This window comes from Dromiciops gliroides, chromosome 4 (genome assembly GCF_019393635.1).
Source record: "Dromiciops gliroides isolate mDroGli1 chromosome 4, mDroGli1.pri, whole genome shotgun sequence".
NCBI classification, from domain to species: Eukaryota; Metazoa; Chordata; class Mammalia; order Microbiotheria; family Microbiotheriidae; genus Dromiciops; species Dromiciops gliroides.
This window is the reverse complement of record NC_057864.1, coordinates 206,570,432-206,593,945: the sequence shown is the minus strand read 5'-3', so window position 1 is coordinate 206,593,945 and position 23,514 is coordinate 206,570,432. Positions and strand designations below refer to the sequence as shown.

The following is a 23,514-nucleotide window of genomic DNA, read 5'->3' as shown; positions in this document are numbered from 1 at the left end:
TATATTTATTCTTCAAATTTCACCTTTATTGTAAGATTGGAACCACAGGATCATAGATTTTTTTATGGATGGATTAAAATGTGCTTACTTCAGCTCTCCTGTCAAAATCACTACCCCCTTTAATTCATTTTTCTCTCACATGGCAGCCTTTCCATAACAATCAGCCATACATCAAACTATTTTCACTTTCTTCTCATCTACTCATAAGTATTTTTTTATAATAACACTTGCCTTCCATTATGTGTTTTATCCCAGTTTTCCCTTTTGCCTTTCAAACAAGTCAGCTCAGTCTTAACTCTGAGATCTGCTTCCATCTGGTTCTTATCTTTATTTCCCATCCATCTATTCCTGAATTTTGCCTCCTCTAATACTTTTTCCCCAACTAATTCCAACCTGCTGCTAAGCTCCCCTTTTCATTAACCCCTAAATCACCCCAGAACTGCCTATATTTTATTCCTGAATGACATATTTTTATATTTAGATCCCACCTGTGCCAGTAAGTTTCCACTTCCTTCCCAGGAAATTTTCCTTGTTTGAAAACAAAAACAAAACAAAATAAAAACACACCTAGTCATTATCCCTTTGGAAAATATTTAAGAAAATTGTAATAGGGTGAGGGTGTGGAGTATGGTACTTTTTTTTTTTTTTACAAGTGGTAAGAGTATTTTTCATTTTTGATACATTTTCTCTTTCCTTTTATAGATCATGTGATAGAAATTCTATACAGAACTCTAGACAGGTTAGAAGCAGGAAGCTGAAAGGTTAAGCAGGATTCAAGCCTGCAGACTGTCCATGCTTGAATTACTTTTGGGGTAGAAGGAAGAGGACATTCCCAGTTTAGCAATCCACTTTGGTGAAGGGTCAAGAGGAGCTAGGAGAATACAGGGTACTGGATAACAAGTTTCCAGATTCAGAAGTCATACTGGCTACCCAACTGGTTTCCTAGTCAAGGTTTTGGGATTACATCATTAAGGTAGTTTCTTCCCCTTGGACACAAACTCATTCACTGATCCCCAATAGGGAGCATTATATACATATTGCTCAATTTAAAGATTAACCCACAGCTGAGACAGTTATTGGTCTATTCTCAGAATAATTTGTCTTTGTGATTGACTATACAGCTTAGCTTCCCAGAAGGGAAAAAATAAGCCAGCCTCAGTCTTCTCTTTTGATGAAGAACAGTCACATTTTTCTTAGAGAAATGGAGAATTCAACTTCTTCCAAAGTCAACTTGCTCTATCAGCTGATAGAAATATGTTCTGGCTTTTGATTGTGGCAACCATTCCACTTCCAGGTAATGGTGCAGAAACTGTGTTTTCTTCAGGTTTTTGGGATCCCCGTGACCTGGCCACACCTACTGCAATCTGTACTTGGTTCGGAATATCCACAGGAGCTTCAGTAATGTCTTTGATTGAATGATCTTCCAGAGTTAGTGAAGGGTCAAAGAGGAAGGGAGAAGGAGGGCACTACATTCCATCACCCCCTACATCCAAGTGATCACTGAACTCCAGAGGTAAACTCTCTATGGGCTGAAGTTTAGCAGTACTCAAATACATATCCATTGTAACAGCTTCCATTTCATCTGGCACAGAGAGTATCTGTTCAGGCTTATACCTGTGAGGTGGCTGCTGGAAATGAAGTGGGAAGCAGGGATTCTCTGAAAGGAACTGGTTTGTTGCAGGGTACCTCCTCAGAGCCCTGACATGACTTGAAGATAACCTGATTGGTATCCTGACAGATATGATTCAGACAATGCCTGATCATCAGGAGAGCCTGCTTGGAACAATGAATATTGTCAACAAAAGCCAAACACCTCTAACTGGAATGAGTAGTGTGTGCCTGTTGGGCAGCCCCATCTGTGACCAGCATTCTGCACTCTTTTAATTGTCAATGTAGCAGGGCCTCCACACCATAATGTTGGCAGTAGTGTCGATGACATTTCAGCTGCTTTAAGATTTCTCATTCTTTTGCTAAAAGTCCCTCTGGACCTGTCAAAAGGCTACTACCTAAAGCTTCATGTTCTGCCTTGTGATTATGTAAATAATGGCATTTCTTCTCTTTCAAAAGATATTGCAGTCATTTGAATTGGTCAAGGGATAAAGACTGTAAACAAATCAGCTTCTCATGAATGATCAGAGCTACTTCTTCAGCCCTGTAGACACCAGAATGTTTTAAGGGGTCTTCTTGATTACTGTCTATGCTATCAGCTTTATTGTCAGGATCACCTCTCCATGTCTGATCCACAGTAATCCTGATCCCCATCACTCCAGCTATATTCACCCTGGATTTGGCTGGCTTCACTGTGGCTCCTCTCTGGGGTCTGGGAACCCAGTTCTGTCTTAGTATATGAACTCAGTTGGCACAAAAGTGTTTCACCCATGGGTCCAGCATTGTTTTTCTTCATCTGAGCATGAAATGCCAGGGAATTCATACAAGCATGTTCTGCACAGAAGGACATACCATCTTTCTTCTCAGGCTTGGGGCAGTGTTAAGACACCTTTTTCCATTCCTGGGGGATATGTAGCTATATTGCTTGAAAGGCACATTCCTGTCTTCAAGGATATGCTTAATGCAAAACTCTTGGCCTTCAAGATGGGCTGGGAGTATGGATGGTGTGTGAAGGAACAAGACAGGGCTTCCTGAGACCTGGGCACTGGGTTTACGTGCCCCTGATTCATTAGCAGGCATGGATCTGAATTCTGTTCATACCAACACCTATCCTGAGTCAGCCTACTAAGGGGCCTAGGGATGGCTCTTCTTTCTGCCCCTAGAGTCTAGCATGAACTACCCCAGAGCTCAGCCTCTCCTGCGGCTTGCCTTTCTCTAGGGAATTCCGGGGCCACCGAGTATGGTAATTTTCACAACAATCCCAGGGTTACAGAGTAGGTAAGGAAAACTCCATGGTCTTATGCTTTAAGGTTGGTCAGATGGGAGCTCTGAGTCTATCTGACAGTTCTTTTCCTTGAAAAAAGATAAACTCAATTCTGTCCCAGGATGAAAAATTTTATGTTTCCAGGTATCACTTTGAACCATCCCTAAGGTACTTAATTTTGTTTAGCCCAAAGCAAATGAAAATATACTGTAACCAGTGACATTTTTTAAAGACAGGCATTTACAGTGGTATAAAAACAGTTTTATTCAATCAACCTCATCATCTTGAAACCTTTATAATATAGGATTTGATCTTCAGAAAATATGAGTGAAAATTGCAGCTTAGCTACTTCTTATCTGTGTGACATTGGGTAAGTTATTGATCCCCCCTTGGATTCAATTCTTCCTCTGTAAAATAAGTGGACTTGATTCAAATCACCTCAAAGTCCAATGTCTTCCAAAAACTGTATGATATTACATTGCTAAATCTGTATGCAATCTGTTTGCATTGTGGCCTTTTGGTGGTATCATTTATCTCAGCTTGACCCTCTACCTAGAAAATAGGGAGAAATCTTATCTAGACAGCTGTATGTATAATGGGAGTTCCATACTACTAACTGAACACCCTGACCATTGTGTATGAAAACCTCTGTTTTAATAGAAAGTTATTTTTATATTCCTATAATATCCTTAGGAGTGGTTTCGAGTATACCAAGATAAAAATCATCTGCATATATCTTCAAATGTTTTTAATTGGATTGGAATACAAGAATAGTTCAACATTGATATGACATTCATGTAAATTGGTTAGCAAATACTTCTAAACATGAGGAAAACTGGCAATACAATTAGAGTCAGAAACAAAGAAATGAGAAAACATCAGAATTTCAACATGGGAAGAAACTTGACTCAGAGACCATCGAGCATCTAAACAAATGTCATTTCCACAACACACATGCCAAACCTAGTATCTTTTTGTTTTTCCCTCTGTTCTATCAGCCCTACCTTCTTTCTTTTTGTCCTTTCTTTTTTCCCCTCCTAGTTTTCCCCTCCCTTCTATCAGCACCCCAACCTTTTCTTTCCCATTTCCACTTTCATTTCCCTATGGGGTAAGATAGAATTCTATACCTAATTGAGTGTGTATGTTATTCCCTCTTTGACACAAATCAGATGAGAGTAAGATCAAAACAATGTGCTCCCCTCCCTTCTTTCCCTCTCTTGTAATAGGTCTTTTGTGCCTCTTCAGAGTGATGTGATTTACCCCATTCTGCCTTCCCTTTCCTTTTCTCCCAGTATTATCCTTCTTGTTTCACCTTGTGTGTTTTTTTTAATATCATCATATCAGTACCCACTTATACCCACACCTTCTGTTTGTGTGTACTCCTCCTATCTATATTAATAAAGATACAATTCTCAAGAGTTACAATCATCTTCTTACCATGTAGGCTTGAAAATATTTTAACCTTATTGAATGACATGTTTTTCCCCCTTTTTACCATTTCATGTATCTCTTCAATCTTGTATTTTATTTTCAATCTTCTGTCTCATTCTGGACTTTTCATTAAGGAAGTTTTAAAGTATCCTATTTCATTGAATATCCATCTTTTCCCCTAAAAGATTATGATTCATTTTGTTGGATAGTACATTCTTTGCTGTAATCCCAGTTCCTTTGCCTTCTGGAATATATTCCAAGCCCTCTGATCCTTTAATGTTGAAGCTGCCAGGTCCTGTGTAATTCTTATTGTTGTTCCTTGATATTTAAATTGTTTCTTTCTGGCTGCTTGCAGTATTTTCACCTTTACTTGATAGTTCTGGAATTTAGCAGCAATATTTCTTTTTGGGGTCTCTTTCAGGAGGTGATGGTAGATTCTTTCAATGACTAACTTTTCCTCTGATTGCAAGATATTGGGATAGTTCTCCTTAATAAATGTCCTGAAATATGCTGTCTAGGTTCTTTTTTTTTCATCATGGTCCTCAGGTAGTCCGATTATTTTTATTTTGTGCCTCCTAGATCTATTTTCTAGGTCTTGTTTTTCTGAAGAGGTATTTTATGTTTGCTTCTATTGTTCTATATATTTTTTAATTCTGCTTTACTTCTTCCTGTTGTCTCATTGAGTCATTAGCTTTCATTCTGATTCTTAGGGAATTATTTTCCCCAGTCAGCTTTTCCACCTCCTTTTCTATTTGTCCAATTGTATTTTTAAGGCATTATTTTCTTTTTTAAAGCTATTGACTTTCTCTTTCATAACTCCCATTTCTTTTCTCAATTTTTCTTCTACCTCTCTTATTTGGTTTATAAAATTATTTTTGAGCTCTTCTAGGAGGGCTTTTTGGTATCCCTTTAAGACTTCATATGTAGGAGTTTTATCACTGTTGTCTTCCTCTGAGTTTATGTTTTGATCCTCCCTGTCACCATAGTAACTGTCAATGGTGAAGGTTCTTTTTTGTTTCTTATATATATATATATATATTTTTTGTGCCTTTTAAAGTTGAGTTCTGCTCCTGGAGTACTGCATGCACTATCTGGAACTTCTTTTACTAGGGGTCGGGCCGAGTCACCAGCTTTCTGCTCTGAGGCATAAGCAGCTTGCAGCTTCTCACTGCGCTGGAGTGGCACAGCTTAGTTGTGCAAGTTGGGTAGCTGATACCCCAGCTTGCTGATTGCCTTCTGTGTTGGGGTTGAAGGCCTCACAACTGGCCTACTGTGCCACTAGCTTGCTGTACTAGAACTGTGGGTCCTCAGCTATTGATCTGTGTTGTGACTAAGAGACTTTTGCTAGCTTGCCCTGACACCCTCTGCACTGAGCTGTGCTCCCCCTCTTACCCAGATGAAACAGACCTTTCCTGAAGATCTTCTAGGTTTTCTTAAGTCAGAAAATTTGTTTCACTCCATTTTTTTGTAGGTTTTACAGCTCTAGAATATGTTGAGAGGCTTAATTTAATTTTGTTTCTGAGGGAAATTTCGGAGAACTCAGGCTGCTTCCTGGTTTCACTTTGCCATCTTGTATCTTTTTGAAGATTTCCATTGGTGATAATGGGGAATTCACTAGCTCCTGAGGCACCTTGTTTCAATTCTGGATAACTGTAATTATTAGTATAATAGAGGACTGATCAATGGGAGCCTTGTCCTCATAATACTGGCCAATTCCCTGTTATGTTAGAATTGTAATTTTTTTTTTTACTTCTAACTTTTAATGAGAAAGAACAAAGTAAGTCAGTCTTTTCTCCAGGCTAAAAAACTTCATTTCCTTGAAATGATTCAGTGAGTGATGCACAGTAAGACTCTCTCTTTGCCATGAGGCCTTTCTTAATCCCCTCAACTACTAGTGCCTTCCTTCTAATTTTTGTGGTGTTGTTGCTGTTGTTGTTGTTGTTGTTCAATCAGGATTTTCTTGGCAGAGATACTTAAGTGGTTTGCCATTTCCATCTCCAGGTCATTTTACAGAAGAAGAACTGAGGCAAATGGGGTTAAGTGACTTGCCCAGGGTCACACAACCAGTAATTGTCTGAGGTTAGATTTAAACTTATAAAGACAAGTCTTCCTGATTCCATGACAGAACTCTGTGTGTGTGTGTGTGTGCAGATGTATGTGTATATGCATATATATGGTAAATATTTTTATATGTCTCTTTCCCCCATTAGAATATAAGCCTTCTGAAAATAGTGATGTTTTCCTTCTTTGTTCTTGTATCCCAGCTCAGTTCCTGACACATAGTAAAGACTTAATGAATACTTTGTTGCTGGATTACAAGTGATGTTTTACAGGTATAAGTAAAAGAATATTACAATCCCTGGAAAATTGAAATCTAGGCTCACTCAAAAAGCAAAATGAGAAGGATATGGTGAATCTAAGCAGGTTGTAACACATTATAATTAAAGATATTTGAAGAAGTAGGATATTATCAGAGAAACATATGAACGAAACAGAAAATAGATCTCATAACATGAAGAGATCCAAAAATAATCCACAAATTGCCTGCATTATTCAATAGCATCTTTAAGATGACAAGAAAATTGTTCCTGACACATAAAACTTGAAATACACTTGTTCAATAAACATGTTAACTTGAACTTGAGGAAGGTCTCCAAGTATGATGGGCAAATTCTTTTTGGTGAATTTATAAGAGTACATAAACAAGAGTTCCATAGGATGTATAAGTACAAACATATTGTAATTTGCATCTATGGAAGAAATATCCAAATAGATAAGATCATGAAAGCTTTGGAGTATTGGAATTTCATATTGTTTTGGCTCTTCTGGCTTACATGTCACATTCTTGACTCTTATTACACTTATAGTACCTAAAATCCTCTTATCTTTTCACATGAATATGTCTATTTATGCCTCTACCACCCTGTATCTCTAATGATGTTTTAATCATAAAAGTGTTTTATTATTTTTCAATTACATGTAAATATAGTTTTCAACATTTGTTTTCATAAGATTTTAATTCCAAATTTTCTCCCTCCCTCCCTTTCTTACCTCCTCCCCCAAACAGAAAGGAATCTGATATAGGTTATATATGTACCATCACATCAAACATATTTCTGCATTAATCATATTGTGAAAGAAGAATCTGAACAAAAGAGAAAAATCTCAAAAAAGACAAAAAATGTAGAAACAATATGGTTTACTCAGCATTCAGAATCCACATTTCTTTATCTGGTTGTAGAGAACATTTTACATCATGAATTCTTTGGAATTGTCTTGGATCATTGTATTGCTGAGAAGAGCTAAGTCAATAACAGTTGATGATCACACATTGTTGCTGTTACTGTGTACAATGTTCTCCTGGTTCTGCTCACTTCACTCAGCATCAGTCCACTTAAGTCTTTCCAGATTTTTCTGAACTCCTCCTACTCATTGTTTGTTACAGCACAATAGAATTTCATTACATTAATATATCACAACTTTTTCAGCTATCCCAAATTGATGGGCATTCCCTCGATTTCCAATTCTTTGCCACCACAAAGAGAGATGCTGTAAATATTTTTGTACATGTGGGTCCTTTTCCCTCTTCTATGATCTCTTTGGGACACAGACTTAATAGTTGGGTGAAAGGGTATACTCAGTTTTACAGTCCTTTGGTCATAGTTCCAAACTGCCCTCCAGAATGTTTGGATCAGTTCACAGCTCTACCAACAATGCATCAGTGTTCCAATTTTTCCACAGCTTTTCCAACATTTATTATTTTCCTTTTGTGTCATATTGGCCAATCTGATAGGTGTGAGGTGGAAGCTCAGAGTTGTTTTAATTTGCATTTCTCTAATCAATAGTGATTTAGAGCATTTTTTCATATGGCAATAGATAGCTTTGATTTCTTCATCTGAAAACTGCCTGTTCATATCCTTTGATCATTTCTCAATTGGGGAATGACTTGCATTCTTATAAATTTGATTTTAGGTCCCTATATATTTTAGAAATGAAGCCTTTATCAGGAATACTGGCTATAAAAATTGTTTCCCAGCTTTTTGCTTCCCTTCTAATTTTGGCTGCATTGCTTCTGTTTATACAACCCCTTTTTAATTTAATGTAATCAAAATCAGCCATTTTGCATTTCATAATATTCTCTATCTCTTGTTTGATCATAAATTCCTCTCTTCTCCATAGATCTGAGAAATAAACTATTCCTTCCTCTCCTAATTTTCCTATGATGTCACCCATTATGTCTAAATAATGTACTCATTTTGACCTTATTTTTGTATAAGTTGTAAGATGTTTGTCTATGCCTAGTTTCTGCCATACTATCTTCCAGTTTTCCTAGCAGTTTTTGTCAAATACTGAGTTCTTATCCCAGAAGCTGGAGTCTTTGAGTTTATCAAACAGTAGATTACTACAGTCATTTATCACTATCTCCTGTGCCTAACCTATTTCATTGATCTACCACTCTGTTTCTTAGTCAGTAAAAAAAAATTATACTTTTGATTACTACCACTTTATAGTATAGCTTCAGGTTTGGTACAGTCAATCCACGTTCTTGTGCATTTTTTTCATTAGTTCTCTTGACATTCTTGAACTTTTCTTTGTCCAGATGAATTTTGTTATTATTTTATCTATCTCTAGAAAATAATTTTTATGTAGTCTCATTGGTATGGCACTGAATAAGTAAATTAATTTAGATAGAATTGTCATTTTGATTATATTAGCTCGGCCTATCCATGAGCAATTGATAATTTTCCAATTATTTAGATCTGATTTTATTTGTATGAAAATGTTTTGTAATTTTTTTCATAGAGTTCCTGGGTTTTTCTTGGCAGGTAGACTCCCAAATATTTTGTGTTGTCTACAGTTACTTTAAATGGAGTTTCTTTTTCTATCTCTTGCTGCTGAGATTTGTTGGTCATGTATAGAAATATTAATGATTTATGTGGATTTATTTTATATCCTGCAACTTTGCTAAAGTCGTTAATTTTCAAGTAGCTTTTTAGTTGATTCTCTAATATATACTATCATATCATTTGCAACGAATGATAGTTTTCTTTCCACCTTGCCTATTCTAATTCCTTTAATTAATTTTTTCTTCCCTTATTGCTAAAGTTAACATTTCTAGTACAATATTTTTTAATCACAAAGTATTTTATTATTTTCCAATTACATGTAAAGATAGTTTTCAACATTTGTTTTCATAGGATTTTTTGTTTCTAGTACAATATTAAATAATGGAGGTGATAATGGACATCCCTTTTTCACCCCTGATCTTAGTGGAAATGCCTCTAACTTATCCCCTTCACATATAATGTTTGATCATTTTTTTTTTGGTGGGTCACTGAGGGTCGTGACTCACCCAGGGTCACACAGCTAGTGAGTGTCATGTGTCTGAGGCTGGATTTATTCCTATGTTCTCCAGCATTTTTAATAGGAAATAGTGCTGTATTTTGTCAAAAGCTTTCTCTACATCTATTGAGATAATCATGATTTTGGTTAGTTTTGTTATTGATGTAGTTGATTATGTTGATAGTTTTCCTAATGTTGAACTAGCCATGCATTCCTGGTATAAATTCCACCTGGTCGTAGTATATTATCCTGGTGATGGTAATCTCCTTGCTAATATTTTATTTAAGATTTTTGAATCAATATTCATTAGGGAAATTGGTCTATAATTTTCTTTCTTTGTTTTGTCTCTGCCTAGTTTAGGTATCAAAACCATATTTGAGTCATAAAAGGAATTTGTTAGAACTCCTTCTTTACCTATTTTTCCAAATAATTTGTATAGTATTGGAATTAATTGTTCTTTAAATGTTTGGTAGAATTCATTTGTAAATCCATCTGGTCCTGGAGATTTTTTCTTAGGGAGTTCATTGATGGCTTGTTCAATTTCTTTTTCTAATATGGGCTTCTTTAATTATTTTATTTCCTCTTCTGTTAAGCTAGGCAGTTTATATTTTATATTTTGTTTTACTCTCTATATCTTCTTTGGTCCTAAATTCTTCCTCTGCCCATAAACCTAACAGATAAATGATTCCATACTCTCTTAATTTGCTTATGATATCATTCTTTGTGTGTAAATCATGTACCCATTTTTACCTTATTTTGCTATATGGTCATCTTCACTATTCTTTGATAAAAGCAATTCAGATATTTCTATCTCCATTATACAGACAAGGAGACCAAGGCTCAGAGATAGAAAAAACCTACCCAAATTATTTATAACTTACAACTGGATGAGAAAGGTCTCAGTCCAAATTCATTTCTCTTTCCATTACACTATACTTCCTTGTCCTCTTCTAGCTACAGTAAATTTGCCACTGATTTCACTTCCCTCTTCACATTCAGCTTCTCAGTCTGGGAGCGGATATTATCAGCCTGAATTCTAAAGGTTAATGTTGGCCAAGGAGAGCTTCCCTTCAAACTTCTTTAGAAATTACTTCTCTGGGGGCAGCTAGGTGGTGCAGTGGATAGAACACCAGTCCTGGATTCAGGGGGACCTGAGTTCAAATCCGGCCTCAGACACTTAACACTTACTAGCTGTGTGACCTGGACAAGTCACTTAACCCCAATTGTCTCACCAAAAAAAAAAAAAAAAGGTTAAAAAAAAAAAGAAAGAAATTACTTCCCTGGCTTACTGAGGGGCAGAGGCAAGATGGAAAAAGAAAAGCAGTAAACGCTCAGATCTCCTGACAGAATCACTCCAAAAAGCTTCAGATAATTCCTGGACAATTCCTGGAGTAGCAGAACCCACAAAAGGATGGGCTGAGACCATTTGTCAGCCAAAGATGGCTTAGAAGTTCAGCATGAAGGGTCTGCTGTTCTGGGGTGGGAGTGAAGCCCAACCCCATAGCCACTATGACACAGATCCAGCCTCAGGCTGTACCAGAGAAGGAGACTTCCAGAGCATCTGAATTTGATGCAACTGTGGCTAATTCACCTCACCATCTGGTGAGAGTGTCAAGCAGCAAGCTGAGGGGAGATTACTGGGGTCACTGATGGCAGTGAGGTGAAACTATTATGTTTTTACCAGGCTCATATACAGGCCACAGTCTTGGGTGGTGGTTGCAGGTGGGGGAGGGGCACAGGCACACCTGTGCTTGCAACCAAAATTAACTAGATTTATTTCCATGTAAAAGAGCAATCAACCTGTGGTTACTTATAGATCAGAACAAAGGATAGGTTACTGAACTACCTGAAAACCATGATCAAAAAAAGAGCTTAGATATCATCTTCCAAGAGATTGTCAGGGACAATTGCCCTTATATTCTAGAAACAGAAGGTAAAATAGAAATTGAAAGAATCCCCCTATCACCTCCTGAAAGAGATCCCAAAATGAAAACTTCCAGGAATATTATTGGCAAATTCCAGAGCTCCCAGGTGAAGGAGAAAATATTGCAAGCAGCCAGAAAAAAAAAATAATTCAAGTAATGTGGAGCCCCAGTCAGGATAGCACAAGATCCAGCAGTTTCAACAGTAAAGGATCAGAGGGCATGGAATATGATATTCTGGAGGGCAAAGGAATTGGAATTACAACCAAGAATTACCTACCCAACAAAACTGAATATAAAATTTCAGGGGGGGAAATGGGACTTCAATGAAAATAAGGACTTTCAGGCATTCGTGATGAAAGGACCTGAACTGAATAGAAAATTTGATCTTAGAGAAGCATAAAAAGGTAAACAAGAGGGGCAGCTAGGTGGCGCAGTGGATAGAGCACTGGCTCTGGATTCAGGAGGACCTGAGTACAAATCCGGCCTCAGACACTTAATTACTAGCTGTGTAACCCAAGGCAAGTCACTTAACCCCAATTGCCTCATGAAAACAAAACAAAACAAAACAAAACAAAAAAAGGTAAGCAAGAAAAAGAAATCATGAGGGATGTTAAAAGGTTAAAGTCTTTCCATTCCTACATGGGAAGATGATATGTCTAACTCATAAGAAGTTTCTCAGTATTGGGGCAGATGATAGGAATAAATTTAGACAGACGGCACAGGTGGGAATGGATTATGAAGGGAATATATCTGTAAAGCATCTTTTTTTGTTTTTCATTTTCTTTGTGGGGAGGTCAGGGTTGGGTGGCATGCCTGGGGTCGAGGAGTTGGTGAGTGCCGCCTTGTATCTGAGGCCAGATTTGGGATTGGGCCTTTCTGGGTCCAGGGCAGGTACATTGTCTACTTTCACCTAGCTGTAAAATGATGACATCTTTGGGGTAAAATAAGGGGGGAGAGTATTTCCCTGGGGAAGGGGGAAGGAGAGAGGTATAATAGGGTGAAATCTCACATGAAAGAAGCAGGAAAGGGCCTATGGAGTCAGGGGGAGAGATAGGGAGGAGTTGGCAGTGAATGATCCTTACACTTATCAGAATTGGCTCAAAGACCTTACACATCAGAGTTGGTGCAAGGAGGGAATAATATACACACTCAATTGGATAGAGTAATCTTTTTAACCCTCTAGGAAATTAGGAGGGGACAGGATAAGGAGGGATGGATAAAAGAAGGGACGGTGGAGTGCAGGGAGGGGCAGTCAGAAGCAAAACATTTTTGAAGATTGATAGAAATATAATATAAAAGAAGATAGAAAATAGAGTAAATATCATGGGGAGGGAATACGATGGAGGGAAACAGTTAACAATAGTAACTGAAAAAAATTCAAAGCAGAGGCAAGAGTAATGGAAGAAGAAGAAGAAGAAGAAGAAGAAAAAGAAGAAGAAGAAGAAGAAGAAGAAGAAGAAGAAGAAGAAGAAGAAGAAGAAGATTATTGATGGATTTATTGATGATGATTGGAGAAAGATGAGGATTGATTGTTGCAAATTGATTGATGATGAGGACTAATTGATGATGATGATGATTACAAAACATATGGTACTTTGCTGGGCTATTGTGAAGAAAATTCTTTGTCAGGTATAAGCTACTATATGAATGTTATCTATTACTGTTGTTGCAATAATCAACCTCATGGATTTATTGTAAGGTAATCTCTCTTTAAAGTACTATATAAATGTAGTTTACTATAAAAAGAAAAATGATGAGCAGGATGCTGTCAGAAAGACCTGGAAGGTCCTGCATAACCTGATGCAAAGTGAAATGTACTATATACAAAATAGTAGCAATATTGTGAGATGATCTGCTATGAATGACTTGGTTATTTTAAGCAATGTAATGACAGAAGACAACTTTGAAGGTCTTATGAAAAATTCAGTCCATCTGCAGAGAGAGAACTTATGGTATATGAATACAGATTGAAACAATTTTTTTTTGTTAATCCCTTTATCTGAAGTTTTGTTTTTGTTTGTTTTCTTTCACAACCTGTCTAATATGGAAATGTTTTGCATGACTGCTTTTGCATAGCTTATATTGAATTGCTTGAGGGGTTTTTTTGGGGGGGTGGAGGTGAGGAGGGGAGGATGAAGAGAATTGGGAATCCAAAGTTTTAAAAAATAAATGATGTCAAAATTTTTATTTTACACGTAATTTGGGAAAATTAAATTCTAAAAAGAAACTACTTCTCTGTCTCAGTCCTGGTAAAAACTTGTGTCCTACAGCCTCCCAAACTGGGTTATGTAATTCTTCTTTTGAGAAATATTTGATAAATAGATCACTATTGGGGAATGATCCTTGATCTTCAACATTTCTGTTAGCTGTCTTTGTAAATCTATGGATCTAGTCTAGTAAAAACAAGAATAATTGGCAAACCAAGTTCAAATAATTACTGGTGATCAGGGAGTATTGTGACAAAGTCAATACATGTTCCTAATTGTTCCTGGTAATTGTTAATCAAGAGGATAAATACCAAAACTGAGTGTCGGCAATAGAGGTGGAATACTACTCAGTGGGGCCTGGTACTGAACCTTATGACCTCTCTCTTAAATAAATTCTCCAAAGGCAAATCAGTATCGAAACTAAGATTGACCAAGGAGAAGCTAATATGTTTTAGACTTGAAAATGTCCAGGCAATATGAATAAGATCCATCATTTTTCTGAACTAGGAATAAATATTCTAGGGAAGAAAGGACTCAAGATATAGGTTGCAGCTAAAAGATAAGTAGGGTGAGTCAATTATCCTTTTTTGTGCCAAAGCCTCCACACTGGATTTTTTTTTTAATGCTTTGTAAGTATAATAAAAGGACCTACAAGTTCTTTAAAAAAATAGATTTTGTCCTTTAAATGATCACAAATTATAGTTCTTCTTAGATTCTTTCAACCTAGAAAAAATGTTCACCTTAGAAGTTTCCTAAAAAGACCAAAAAAAAAATCTAATAAGTTCAGTGGATACCTTTTAGGTTGTGATATGAAGTAGTTAAGTATCTATCTGACTCTAAAACAGGGGTTCTTAACTTTTTTGGGGGGGTATCATGGATATTTTTGGCAGTCTGGTGAAATTGATTAACTCTTCAGAATAATGTTTTTAAAATGCACTTTTATCTTTTTCAAGTTGACAACCTCCTGAAATCTATCAATGTTTTCCTTGGATATCTGGGGACACTTAAATTAGAAAGACCTGATCTAGAGCCTACACTATACAAGCTTACTTTGGAGACATTTTAGGTTCAATTTCAGGCCATCACGATAAAGCTAATATCTCAATAAAGTAAGTCACAATAATGTTTTGGTTTCTCAGTTCATATATATGTTATATCTATACTATACTATAGTTTATTAAGTGTGCAATAATATTGTGTCAAAAATGTACATCCCTTAAGAAATATTTTAATATCTAAAATAATATTAACCCTCAACTGAGCCTTAAGTGAGTCTTAATCTTTTTTCTAGTGGAGAGTCTTGCCTTGATGTTGATGACTATTGACTGATCAGGGTAGTGATTACTGAAGGTTAGGATGACTGGAAAAATTTTTAAAAAATGAAGTTTGCTCCATTCATTTATAGCTCCTTTCACCTTGTGTTTAAAATAATTACTATAGACACCAGTTTGGGGTAAGCATGTCATTAATTGATCCATATACCAGTGAAGGATTAACCACAGTTTTTCCTAATTTCTCATGGTCTCATGCTATGTGGTACAGAATGTAGGGAGAGAGCTTCAGCATTCCAGTTAAGGCAAGCCAGAGAAAAATCCCAAAAGACCTATGTGGTCCCCCAAAGAGACAGCATGTGGTCCTAAGGAAAGCTGAGAGAGAGACAGACAGAGAGAGAGAGACAGAGAAAGATAGAGACAGAGACAGAAAGAGGCAGACAGAGACAGAGAGAAGGACAGAGAGAGACAGAGAGACAGAGAGACAGACACCATGTGGTTGAAGAAAGCCAAGGGAACCAGCAAAAGTGAAACAGAGACCATGTGGTCTCAGAGAACCAAGAGAGACCCAGAAGATACCCTAGAAGTCCTAGAAGCCCCACAAAGCCCCTGAAGGTCTCAAGAGCCAGTATTCCATGAGGTTTTTGTTTGTTTGATTGTTTTTCCTCTTGATAATTGTGGGTCATTATACATTGATCAAAGCTAATTGGGTCATGATACATCAAACAAATCTAATTGGTTAGAATCATCATTGAATTCTATTGGTTGACATGACTTGAAGGTGATCTACATTAAAATGAATTCTAGGGAGGACAATAGGGAAAAGAATGCAAAAAACCCACAAAGCAAAACAACAAAAAAACCTCTCACTCAAATTGCTTAAGGCAAAGTCCATTATGTAGGTGTGGTTTAATCCCATCAGTCCTTTAGCCATCCAGACAAAAGAATCTACCTCCATTCCTTTTGTTCTCTTGGGTTTGTCCCAGATGAGATTTGATGAAATTCCTCAAGGAGAACTGACTTTCTGGAGTGGGAGGGTGGGAGAGAAAAAGGACCAAAAAAAAGAGATCACAACCTGAATACTTAGAAGCCATTGTAGGGTTATTAATAAGCCTAATTTCACTATTGTTGTGTTTCAAGGAATAGAGAGGCCTGGGGAGAGGGAGAAAGACTGGAATGGAGGTGTGTGGAGAAGTCAAAATATACACATTTATCAATTAAGTTCACCCTACTTAATGTACATATGGTTTGTGGTGCCTCCCCCAAATTATAAAAGTAATATCAAAGATCACTGATCACACATCACCATAACAGATATTATAATTATAATCATGAAAAAGTTTGAAACAGTATGAACATTACTGAATTGTGACACAGGCAAAATGTGAGCACATCCTGTTGGAAAAATGGTGCCAATAGACTCACTTGATATAGGGTTACCACAAACATTCAATTTGTAAAAAAACCACGATATCAGCAAGGTGCAATACAGTGAAGTACATAAAACAAGGTATGCCTATCATCTTCAGGACTCTGTGTATGTATACAGATTTGTATATGAAGCCTATACATATATGTGTGTATATATGTGTATATATGTTTTGTGTATATATATATATATATGTATATATGTGTATATATATATCTATGTATGAAACCCAGTTTAACAAAACAAGAAATAAAACATTTGAATTACTTAGAAAAGAATCAAACCAATCATACATGACTACTTATGCAAATAATCCAAGTCAAAACTGATTCATAAATTAATTCTATAACATATTGAAATAGGGTAGCTGGGAGGCACAGTGGATAAAGCACCAGCCCTGGATTTAGGAGGACCTGACACTTGACACTTACTAGCTGTGTGATCCTGGGCAAGTCACTTAACCCTCATTGCCCTGCAAAACAAAAACAACAACAACAACAACAAACAAACAAAAAACATTGAAATGGTAATTAACCCTGATACAAAATAAATTATTTGCAAAAAATAGAGAAAGAACGCGTCATTTCTAACTCTTTCAATAAAATAAAATAGGGTCCTAGTACCTAAACCAGGAACAATAAAGCAGAGGAAGAAAAGTAAAAATTAATAACTCTAATGTATATCAATGTGAAAATGGCAAATAAAAATATTATCAAAGAATATATTTAAAAGATTTTTCACTGTGACCAAATGAATTTGAACCAATAATGTAGCCCGAGGTAATAATGTAGGTTCAGTTCAAAATCAGATCAACTATAAACTTGATAGACCATGTCATTAACAAAACAATTAAAGGATTACATGATTATAGCAATAGATGCAGGGGAAAAAAAAAGCTTTTTAACAAAATACAACACTCGTTTATGTTAAAAGCATTAGCAAATATAGGGACATACAGATCTTTCCATATTATATTAAATAGTATATATCAAAAACCAAGAAATGGAATCTCTATAATGGAGAGAAACTAGAGGTCTAAGTAATAAGTAATAAGTTATATATATGTTATAATAAAACAAGACTGTCCATTTGCAAAGTTTTTATTATTATAGTTCCAGAAATGCTAATTATAGCATTAAAAAAAGAAAAATACATTGAGGGAATAGAGCCAGGTCTCAATTAGTGTGAATAATGAATCCCTTTAAGTGTTATTCAAATGTTATTGATGTTATTCAAATTTGCATTATCCAAAGTTTTAATTATACAAAATACAGCTGGAACCCCATGGAAATATGCAATGCAAATCCCAATAATGTTACCACTTTAGGGGATTCATTATTTACACAAATACTAATTTATTAGCTGTAAGTATACACAAAAGGAAAACATAATTATTGTGATTTGCAGAAGATACACTGATTTCCTCAGAGAATACTCGTGTCAACCAAAATAAATGGAAACAACTTTAGTAAAATAGGATAAAATTACTCCCCAAAACTAATAGCATTCATGTGTATTATTAACAAAATCAAGTAGAAAGAATTAGAAAAAAGAAATTCCATTCATTATAAGTAAACATTTATATATACATTTATAAAATATCTGGTAGTTTACCTACAAAGTGACACAACTAACATTAATAAAATTATGAAAAATGCATTACAGAAATAATAATACATTTGCAGTTTCATGTACAAGTGATTTTCTCTATTCTACTATGTTATGGAAATGCTCATTTTATTTATTAAGTTCAGAATAAAAGAAATTTTTTAAAAAGAAAAATAATTGGAGAAATATTAATTTTTCATTTTTAAGTCATTCAAATATAATAAAATTGATATTGCCTAAATTAATTTTTAGATCTTGTTCAGATGAATCAAATTGACAAGCAATTATTTTTTAAGAGATGGAATAATAGCAAATTCATCTAGAAAAACAAAAGACAAAGAATCTCAAGAAAATACAGAAAAAAGATAAAAATTAATTTCATCTATCACTATCAGATATTGATCTTTACTATAAAGCTGTGATTATCTGTCTTGTACTATGAAAACCTGGATCTCACCATCTTCCTTCTTGCTCCCTAGGAAAGTGAACCATATAACTTTATAGCCCCAAGCTACTCCCCAGATATTGAGGACTTCCCCCTTATAAACTGCTCTTGTTCTTTTTACTGATGTGTCTGGTTGTCCGGCCCTTTAAGGGAATCATATTTTAAAGTGCAGTTACTTCCCCCCATTATGTCCCTGAAAGGTCTCCTATTGTCTTTAGTTATACTTCCCAGGTTGCTGAACTTGTTACCATAGAGCTTGTGCCCTTGCCAAAGCTTCATATGTCACTGTCTCTACTTAATCTTGGTGTACGTTTGGCTACACCTATGATTTAGGGGCTTTTCATCAAGATTGGGGCTACCTCTCTTCTTCTAGGACTCTCATTATAAGTAGTCCTTCTTCCCATATGACAAAATTATTTGCCAGTTCTTTTTTTTATTTCCAGTAGAAAAGAAGTAGAAATTAAGAGAGATTCCATCATTGGTGAATAGCTGAACAAGATGACATATATCAATATAATAGAATATTATTGTGCTGTTATGTAAATAATGAAAGGGGGAGTTTCAGAGAAGCATAGAAAGACCTGAATGAACTGATGGAGTGCATAGTGAAGACAACCAGCAAAATAATACAATAAGTTAGAATTATGTAAAGGAAAACTTTAAAAAATTAAAAAATTTTCATCAATGCAATGATCAATCATAATTTCAGAGGACTTGTGATAAAGCATGTAAACCAACTCCTGATGGAGCGGTGATGGACTTAGGATACAGGATTAGACACACAGATGTGTGTGTGTGTGTGTGTGTGTGTGTGTGTGTGTGTGTGTATGTGTGTTTATTTGGGTGACTTGCCTTAATATTGGGGTCCCAGATATAATGAGGGACCTTTTAGGTTCACCCTCCCCTCTGAACTGCCCTTTTTAGATATTTCTCCCAGGCCAATAAGAAAGGAGCCTTACAGCTTTAATACACAGAAGGATCAGATTTTATTACTTGGGAATTAATTAAACAACAAAGGTAAAACTAATAAAAATCAAAGACAAGGAAATAGGAAAAAAAGAAATACAGATAGTCTAAACTTAACCTATGCAATCCCCAGACCATTTCCAAATAAGCAAGTTCAAAGGAATTTATGGTTTTCCATAATTAACTCACCAACACCTGGACAATCTACAATTGTGTGCCACCAGGAAAAAGCAGCCACCCGAGAGAGAGCAAACTTGTGCCACCAGAAGGGGAGAAGTCCAAGAGAGCAGCCACCAGAGAGAGAGCACAAATCCTGAAGAGACCTAGCATTCCAGAAGAGCCTCCTCTTCCCTTCAGGGAGCATTCAATCTTTCCTCCCCGAAAAGGGGAGCTCCTTCAAAAACTGCCTATGGAGAGTTCTCCTTCTGACCTCAGTAGCATACGTAACTTCAGGGTGGGCCAGGTGTGGCCCCTCCCAAATGAGTCAGCTAAAAACTGCAATAATAATTTTACCATAAATAATTTTTACCACAGTGTGTATATATACATATATATATATATATATATATATATATATATATGTGTGTGTGTGTGTGTGTGTGTGTGTATGTATATATACATGTATATATGTATATATGCACACACATAAATATATACGCATGTGTGTATATATACATATATATACACATGTTTGTATGTGTATATGCATGTAAATATTTGGATATGGTAAATGAGGGATTTATTTATTTATTTGTTTGTTTGTTTATTTATTTTGGTGAGGCAATTGGGGTTAAGTGACTTGCCCAGGGTCACATAGCTAGTAAGTGTTAAGTGTCTGAGGCTGGATTTGAACTCAGGTCCTCATGAATCCAGGGCCGTTGCTCTAGTCACTGCGCCACCTAGCTGCCCCTAAACGAGGGATTAAAAAAAAAACTTACCATGCATATTAATTACAAGGTTTTCTTTGTTCTCCTCTCCCAGTGGGGAAGGTGAGGGAAGAGGGAGAAAAAAATATATTTTTGTCAACTGAAGATGAATTAATTTTTAAAAGAATAGTATTTCTTTAATTGGACTTTTTGAAGCTATTTTGCTTTCATTTTCCTTTTCTTTTAAAATGTATGAGGTCCACAGTACCATTCCTGATAAAATATCCAAGGTAAATAAATGCTTCGGTGAATAGCTTTGCAAAAGCTGTGCCCCTTGACTCCCCTGTGGTCTTCTACTTGATCCTTTCAATGCAAACTGGCCTAATGTAGGTAGCCAGCCTTCAAGCAACAATTTCTAAAATAGAACAGAATGCTTGAGGATGCCTGGTGCATTTTACATGTAACTGATTGTGATCTATAATGGTCACCTATCAGTCTGACAAAACTTGATCCCTAACCTTGTTCTCAGAACTCATTCCATTTTCCATGGGGGCAATGGAAGAATGGTAAGTAAGCAATGCAAATTAGAACTGTTTTAACCAATAATTTGTTCAAATGGTTCAATACTACTACCTAGCTTGTCCTGTCTACTAATCTAATTAAAACAGTCTTATGAAAAATAAGCATAGTCTAGACCTTCAGCCTCTTTTCTGAACCACTTCATTCAGCTTTCCAAAGTCCAATGATATAAAAACTGCCTTATCACAGTACTATTTTTTTTCTGGAAAAATAGGAATGTAACAGCCAAAAGTCAGATTCCCTGACAGTATCAAATTGATTGCTCAAAGAATCTATTCTTCACTGAGGTCTATTCTTCTCCTTCTCAAATAAGAGAGGCACACATCTCATAGAAGAGACTGGTAACAAAAGATCTAGACTGTTCAACATTAAATATTACCTCCATTGCCACCACAACTCTTGGAGTACAGGTGCAGTAGAAAGAAGTGGGATATTAAAAAAATAAGGAAACAAAAATCTTTTAAGATACTAATCTAGAATGAGCTCATACAAATTTTCATGGGCAGGACTATGAGACTCCTTGCTATTTCCCCAATGACCCCAAGTAATCTAAAACTACCCATTGCTTCTAATAGCATTACAAGACTCTCATGAGGCATACTCATTCTCTTCATTCATGAATCTGTGCCACTTTCCCTTATGGTTCTTCAGGACCATAGAACAAGTGATAGCCAGAAGACTTTTCATCAAAATCCATCCGTGAAGAATGTCTCTGAATGCCAGTTGGAAAGGATTCTACCAAACATTCCTGACCATACACACAGTCAGCTGCAAAACAACTACAAAAACAACAAACAAAACAAACCAAAACAAAAAACCCAGTCTCACCATCAGCCCTACCAAAGTGGCTCCAGATTTACTGTTTCCCTTGATTCCTTTATGAATTATACATTGTCTAACTTTGAGAATCTTCTAACCGAAATGGATAACCTGTCAAGTGTGGTTATTTGAATCACAGAATACTAGATTACTTCCTGGCAAAGCTAACAGATATCTATATAGCCAATAATCCTAATGACAACTGTCCCTAAATGAACAAATAGTCTAACAACCAGAAGGTCCTCCAAGCTATTGAAATCCTACTTAGCTTTAACAATATGGGTTCTCCTTTGGACCTCTGGTTCTGGATTATTTTTATCATCTATGGAATGGGAAGCTAGGTGGCAGAGTGGATATAATGCAGGCCTGAGGTCAGGAAGACTGATCTTCCTGAATTCAAATTGGCCTTAGACTCTTACTAACAGTATAAGTCACTTAATTCTGTTTGTCCCAGTTCATCATCTGTTAAATGAGCCATAGAAGGAAATGGCAAACCACTCCAGTATCTTTGCTAAGTAAATCCCACATGAAGTCATAGAGAGTTGAATATGACTGAAATGGCAGAAATGATTGAACAACAACTAGGGAATTATCTTTCTACTTGTCCTCTTATCTTGATCCTATATTATTTTTTCATTCTTCTGGTATTGCATCCAGACCCACTAGCAATGAGTGAGTAATTCCTAACACATAGTCACAGTTTGGTGCTCCTCTGAAGAGGATCATTTTGACCTCTTTTACCATATCCCTAGATTAAGGGCCTATGTTGTCCTTCACAGCACAAAAGGAGGGAATGTGTCGAATTAAGCTTAGTTTAAGAAACTCTGTATTAGAAAATGCCTTCCCTTGATAAGGAAGTGGGAGAATTCATACATCTCTTCTTTTCCTTATGACTCAGAAACTTCCTGTTCCTTTCTCCTTGCTTCAGAAATCACAAGATTTCTGAATATATGTATTCAGGGAGTCCTGATGCTCAGGTATACTGCTTCTTAATTGTAATATTCTCCTTTAACCACTGAAAAAAATCCAGAATTGTAAGTGCCACACTACCCCTACCCAGTGTGATACTCTCTAAGAAATAGAACTAAATCAGCTAATTATTAAACTTTGAGCAATCTGAGCTGCCAACCAGAGAGCGGTCTTCATTTCATGGCATCTAATTTAGGGTTGATTTTGATATTTGCTCTAATAAGCTTACATCCTGACTACATAAATGGCCAAATCAGAAGTGACTCCCAAGTCAGTAATTCCCTGGTTAGAATATAATTAATTTAATTTGGGAGGTCATTCTCATCAGTGCTTGTCATGTCCAGTACTTCCCAATTCTCTTTTAGAAAAAGAAATCATGATAGATTTTTGTAAGCTTTTTGGAACTTTTCATCTCCTTGCTTCTTAAAAAAAATAATTCCTGAACTATGTATTATAATGTACATTTTAGCATTTCCCCCTGTGTATCCTCCATTTTTACACTGAAGTCACCAAATATTAAAGTTTATGTTAATTTACTTTTTAGGGTCTTATCAAGTTCTTTGTACAATTTCTCTTCCTTTGAAACAGATGTTGGCTCACAAGCTGTAATTATCTTCATGGTGGTCTTTTTTCAAATGTTCATGATGATCACTGCAACATGAGATGACTGAGTATTCCATGAAATGATGTTTCTTGTTGCCTTTGGATGCACAATAAAACCAATTTTGCCAACTACATATTTGCCTCTCCAAGGAAAATGAAGAGATGCAGAAGGAAGAAAGTA

General features: G+C 36.1%; 1 pseudogene; it reads right to left on the bottom strand.

Moving 5' to 3' along the window:
• Positions 1 to 1,239: 1,239 nt before the first annotated feature.
• Positions 1,240 to 2,707, bottom strand: LOC122726638 (annotated as a pseudogene).
• Positions 2,708 to 23,514: the final 20,807 nt, after the last annotated feature.